The sequence below is a fragment of the Lipotes vexillifer genome, unplaced genomic scaffold, assembly GCF_000442215.2.
Source record: "Lipotes vexillifer unplaced genomic scaffold, Lipotes_vexillifer_v1.1 scaffold682, whole genome shotgun sequence".
Classification (NCBI taxonomy): Eukaryota; Metazoa; Chordata; class Mammalia; order Artiodactyla; family Lipotidae; genus Lipotes; species Lipotes vexillifer.
This window is the reverse complement of record NW_006785962.1, coordinates 412,968-419,584: the sequence shown is the minus strand read 5'-3', so window position 1 is coordinate 419,584 and position 6,617 is coordinate 412,968. Positions and strand designations below refer to the sequence as shown.

The following is a 6,617-nucleotide window of genomic DNA, read 5'->3' as shown; positions in this document are numbered from 1 at the left end:
ATAACATTCATTGAAGAGATTATCCTTTCTCCATTGTGTGTTCTGGGCAACTTTGTCAAAAATTAATTGAGCATATGTACTTGGGTTTATTTCTGGACTCTTTGTTCTGTTCCATTGGTCTACATGCCTGTTTTTATGCTAGTACCACACTGTTTTGATTACTATAGCTTTGTAATATAATTTGAGATCAGAAAGTGTGATGTCTTCAACTTCGTTTTTCTTTCTCAAGATTGCTTTTGTTATTCAGGGCCTTTTGTGGTTCTATACCAATTTTTAAATTGTTTTTTTCTATTTCTGTGAAAACACCTTTGGAATTTTGTTAGGGATTACAATGAGTCTCTAGGTCTTTTTGGATAGTATGGACATTTTAACAATATTAACTCTTTCAATTCATGAACACAGGATATTTTTCCATTTATTTGTGTCTGGTTCAATTTCTTTCATTAATGTTTTATAGTTTTCAGTGTACAGATCTTTCACTTCCTTAGGTAATTTTATTCCTAGGTGTTTTATTCTTTTTGATGCTATTGTATATGGGATTGTTTTCTTTATTTCCTTTTCAGATTAGTCATTGTTGGCATGAAAAAATACAACTGATTTTATATGTTGATTTTTGTATCCTGCAATTTTACTGAATTCATTTATTTCTTGTAACAGTTTTTGTTTATGGACTCTTTAGGGTTTTCCACATATAGGATCATGTCATCTACAAAGAAAGATAATTTTATTTCTTCCTTTCTGATTTGAAGGCCTTTTATTTATTTTTCTTGTCTAGCTCTTACTAGTACTTCAGTACTATATTAAATAGAAATGGCAAAGTGGAAATTCTTGCCCTGTACTCAATCTTAGGGGAAAAGCTTTTCAGTTTTTCTCCATTGATTAGGATGCTAGCTGTGGGCTTTTCTAAATGGCTTTCATTTTGTTAATGAAAGTTCCTTCTATTCTTATTTTGTTTAGAATTTTTATTGTGCATGTATGTTGAACAAACTATTTTCTGCTTCTATTGAGATAATTGTGTGATTTTTATTCTTTATTCGGATAATATGGTATATCATATTGATTGATTTTCATATGTTAAACCAACATTTCATCTCAGGAATAAACCTCACCTGGTCATGGTGTGTAATCTACTTGATGAGTTGAATTCAGTTTGGTAGTATTGTATTGAGGATTTTTGCATCTATATTCATCAGAGACGTTGGTTTATAGTTTTCTCTTCTTGTCATATCTTTGGCTTTAGTGTCAGGGCAATGCTGACCTCATAAAATAAATTTGGAAGTATTCCTTTTACTTTTATTTTTTTGAAGAATTTAAGAACAATTAGCATTAAGTCTTCTTTGAATATTTGATAGAATTCAGCAGTGAAGCCAACTGGGCCTGGGCTATTCTTTTTTGGGAAGCTTTTGATTACTACTTCAATCTCCTTATATTTTTATTGGTCTGTTCAGGCTTTCTATTTCTTCTTGACTCATTCTTGTTAGGTTGTACATTTTTTGGAATTTATCAATTTATTGTAGTTTATCCAATTTGGTGGCATATAATTGTTCATAATAGTTCCTTATGATATTTTTAAATTTGGAGGCATCCATTGTAATGTCTCTTTTGTCATTTCCAATTGATTTTGAGTCTTTTCTCTTTTTCTAATTTAATCTAGCTAAGCGTTTGTCATTATTGTTCATTTTTTTCTAAAATCCATCTCTTCCAAAATTTTTTTTTCAGGGGCCTTACCTCTTTTAATAGTGTAATAGTTATTATAGGAGTATCAGTTGATGTTTATTCCATTTTCAAGAAATAGGTCTTATTTGTGACTCATTAATAATTTGCAGTTCATTTTCATCTAACTGTCCAATGAATATCAATACTCAGAGAATCAAAGTTTTGTTGACTTTTTCTATTGTTTTTCTAGTTTAAAAAAATTCTGCTAAATCTTTATTATTTCCTTCCTTATTTTAAATTTGGGTTTATTTTGTTCTTTTTATAATTCCTTAAGGTATAAAGTTAGATTATTTGAGATCTTTTTTAATGTAGGCCTTTATTACTATAGAAGTCCCTTTTGGTACTGCTTCTGCTGCATCCTGTAGGTTTTGGTAAGTTGTGTTTTCATTTTCTTTTGTCTTCAGATATTTTTTAAAATTCCCTTTTGCTTTCCTCTTTTACCCAGTGGTTGTTAAATAGTGTGTTATTTAGTTTCCACATATTTGTGAATTTTCCCATTTTCTTGCTGCTATTGATTTCTAGTTTTATTCCATTGTGGTAGGAAATGATCCATGGTATGATTTTAATATTCTTAAATTTGTTAAGATTTATTTTGTGATCTAATGTGTGACCTATCCTAGTGTATGTTCCATGTGCACTTTAAATGTATTCTTCTGCTGTTGTATGATAAGTTCTGTATATGTCCGTTAGGTCCATTTGGTCTGCAGCATTGGTCAATTCTGCTCTTTATTGACTTTTTGTCTGGATGTTCTATTTATTATTGAAAGTGGGTTTACTGACATCTCCTATTATTTTATTGTCAATTTCTCCTTTCAGTTTGTCAGTGTACTTACACACTCAACATCAGAGCACGTATGTATTTGGAATTGTTATATCTTCCAGTTGAATTGACCCTTTTATTATATAACATCTTTATCTCTAGAAACAGTTTTTGATTTAAAGTCTGTGTCTCATAATAAAAAGGAAACAAAGCAGGAGTGACTAATATCTTTTTCCATTCCTTCATTTTCAGCCTATGTGTATCCTTAAATCTAAAGTGAGTTTCTTGCAGATGGCATAAAGTTGGATCTTTCTTATTTAATCCATTCAGTAACTCTCCTTATTGGGGAATTTAGTCCATTTACATCTAACGTAATTATTAATAGGAAAGGATTTACTATTGCCATTTTGTTAGCTGTTTTCTGTTTGTCTTGTGATTCTTTTGTCCCTCTTTTTCTCTCTTTCTATCTTCCTTTGTCTTCCCATTGGATTTTTTTTTTTTGATATTGATAGATTTTGATTTTCTTTTTTTTATTTTGTGTAACTTCTATAGGTATTCTCTTTGTGGTTACATAGGGGCTTACCTAAAATATCTTAGAGCTATAATAGTCTACTTTAAGCTGATAATAACTTAAAGTAAGTTGATAACAACTTCACTTGCATACAAAAAGTCTCAGCTTTATCTCTCCTCCTCACTCATTATACACTATTGATATGTATCATTAACATAATTTATAATTGTTTTTAATACTTTTATCTTTTATAGTAGAATTAAAAGTTATTGTTACTGAGTGCAAGCTCGTACTGCTTGCTTCACAACAGGTCAGTAAATCAAGAGATGTGTTGTTGGGGCAAGGAATAATGACTTTATTTAGAAAGCCAGCCGACCAAGAAGATAGTGGACTCACGTCCCAAAAATACATCTGGCCTGAGTTAGAATTCAGGAATTCAGGCTTCTTCTGAAAGGGGATGGAATCAAGTAAAATATTTCCTGATTCTGGTCAGCCTCCAGAGGGGATGTGTTCCTGCAGTCATTCACAGGTGGGCTTGGTCAGGATATTTCCTGTGAGCTAAACAAAAGTAGCTTAGCTTAATGCTCATTACCTGGAAGGCAGGGTTCCAGAGATGGGCCATTATGTATATTTAAGCTTACATGCAACATCCCTTTAGTGATTAACTTGTAATAGAATACAAAGATTCTTCCCTGTTACAATTCTGCACTGTCAATGTCCATTCCACAATCTTGTGGGAAAAGGGACAAAGACCACTCTGGCTACTTCCTGCTGAATGGAGGTGACAAATATTCCTTATAATCTTTAGTCAGTCTTTTTTTAGCTACAACTATTTGAACCTGATGAAACCCCTTAGCACTCTGTCTAATTTGTAATTGAACTTGGGGTGTTGGTTCCAGTTCTCAATACGTACACTAAATTCCTGTTGTAATTTTTTGGACAAAGTTAAACAAATTGATTAACGCTTTTCCAGCTGCACTGAAATTAACATCTACTTCAGTTGGATATGCAGACTTGCTGGAGGCAAACTCATGAACAGAGGTTAGTATAGTGCCCAAAGTTTTAATGTATTTGGCAACTGCTAGTTCTTTTAGAGCACTTATAGATTCTCTCACCTGGGCAGACACCTGGAATGGCCTACCATGCAATATTTCAAAAGGGCTTAATTTAAGCTTGCTTCTTAGAAGGAGACACTGATCAATATCAGAGCAACTGGCAAGGCCTTATCCCAAGTTAAGTTACTATTCATTTTCTTGTTTTTTCCTGTTGACTGTGGGCTCCAGGATGAATGTAGTTCCAATGCCTTAATCCAAATCAGGGGATAATTTCCTTAAGGAGGGCTTTAACCAATTAAGTACTGATTTTAAAAACTAATAACTTTGCCACACACAAAACAAATGGTCCCCAAAACATTCTCTTTTCCTTCTGAAGATTTTATGATGCATTGTTATAATTAACCAGTCTTTTACTATTAAACTTAAATGACCAATCAAAACAAACAGTTCTGAGACCATTCTTCCACCACTGATTAAGACTGGGGTGGCAAGTATTGGGGATAATATTCATTTAGACTTCTGAGATTTCTTGGAAGACTTGGTGACCTTGCCAGCTTCAGCTGCCTTCTTGTCCACTGCTTTCACACCCACAGCAACTGTCTGGCTCATGTCATGAACTGCAAAAATGGCCCAGAGGAGGACAGTCAGAGAAGCTCTCAACACACATGGGCTTGCCAGGAACCATATCAACAATGGCAGCATCACCAGTTTTTGAGAATTTGGGGCCATCTTCCAGCTTTTCCCCATAACAATCAATCTTCTTCAGCTCAGCAAACTTGCAAGCAATGTGAGCTGTGTGACAACCCAGCACAGGTGCATATCCAGCACTGATTTGGCCTGGATGGTTCAAGTAATCTCTTGAGCTGTGCAGCCAGCTGCTTCCATCAGTGGTCATTTTTGCTGTCACCAGCCACATTGCCACAACGAATATCTTTGACAGATATGTCCTTGACATTGAAGCCCACATTGTCCCCAGGAAGGGCTTTACTCAAAGCTTCATGGTACATTTCAACAGACTTTAGTTCAGTTGTAATATTGAATGGAGCAAAGGTGATCACCATGCCAGGTTTGAGAATACCAGTCTCCACTCAACCCACAGGGACAGTACCAATACCACCAATTTTGTAGACGTCCTGGAGGGGCAGACACAAGGAATACACTGGCTAGGAATACACTGGTTGGTAGTGACAAGTCAATCTGTGGGAGAAGTGCTCCTCTTGCCTCAGAGGATGTTGTTTTAGATTAGGTGTCCCAGCACCCCTTTTTAATGGGATTACTATTGGCCATGTGTTTTTGGCCTTCCCTGGGCTGCTGTTAACACACACTTCTGGTCTTACCCTTTTGTAGACCTTGATGGTGGGGGAGAGCTCTGTTCCCTTTCCTGGAGTTTTCATGAACACCATCTGTAGGCTTAAAGTGTGTTCTGGTGGGACTCTGTCAAGCTGTTCTGGTGAAAAACTTCAGGGTGAAGTTTATCAAAAAGTTAATCAGCTCATTCTCCACTGTCAATTTTACTGGGGGCTCCTGTGGGGAATTAGTTGCCTCGAGTCCAAGGGAGCCCCAGGCCCTCTTCATTCTTCAGAATCTTCCTCTTTCTACCATATGAGAGGTTCTTTTCTTTTCTTTTCTTCTTATGTTTCAGTCTAGGGCAATCTGTTCTCCAATGTTCTTCCTCCTTACAGAAGCACATTGTTCCTTCCCCAATAGTGGCTTACCTCTCTTCAGTTACTCAGCTTCCAGGAATCCAATACCACTGCCAAAAAGTGGTGTTTCATTTTGCGTCTCTTTCTTCTATTGTTGCTCCCTGTTGAACACTTTAAAAGCAACATCTACCAATTGATAAGGATTTATTCCAAGTGCACCGTCTAATTTTTGCAACTTTCACCTGATATCTGAGGCACTTTGCCCAAAATAAAGGTCAAATTTACCATTCTAATATTTTAGGGAGCTTCAGGATCTGCATTAAGATGATGTCTGTAAGCCTGATAAGACCTCTCTGAATTTTTGGAAAGGATTTTTATTTTGAGTCTCTTGAATTTTGTTCAAACTCTTTTGCTTTGGTTCCCCTTTTCAAAGCCCTGCCAAGATGCACTAATAAGTAGTACTCTAATAAGGACATTCTTCCCTCATTGGGGTCCTAATTTGGTTCAGCTGGGTACTGCCAAGTGGGCTTCAGGTGTAGAGGATCCTCCCTATAAAGGAGGGTTGCAATCTTTCCAATTAAAACGCCTGAGAAACCCATCTAGCTGATTATTTGCATTTAGCCCCCTATGTGAGATAACTGCAATGGAAATTACCTTGCCCTGGGAGTGGCTCCTGGCCCAAATTGGGTGCCCTATCAGGTCTCAAATTGTGATACCAGACCAATTCCCTGTGCCCCAGAAACTAACACAGGATTTTCTAATTGATCCCTAGAAGGAGGGGAAGTCCTGAGCTCAGCCGGAGGAGTTAAGATTTGAAGCAACATACCCTCAGTCTCATTCCATTTTCTTATTTTCTCTGATGTAATAGCACACATGCTGGCACACAAAGGATTTCATCGTTCTTCCCCACTTCTTCACAAATAGTTATAGAG

At 36.1% G+C, this 6,617-nt stretch overlaps 1 pseudogene; it reads right to left on the bottom strand.

Moving 5' to 3' along the window:
- Positions 1-4,549: 4,549 nt before the first annotated feature.
- On the bottom strand, positions 4,550-5,445 carry LOC103089619 (elongation factor 1-alpha 1 pseudogene; annotated as a pseudogene).
- Between the last annotated feature and the right edge of the window lie 1,172 nt (positions 5,446-6,617).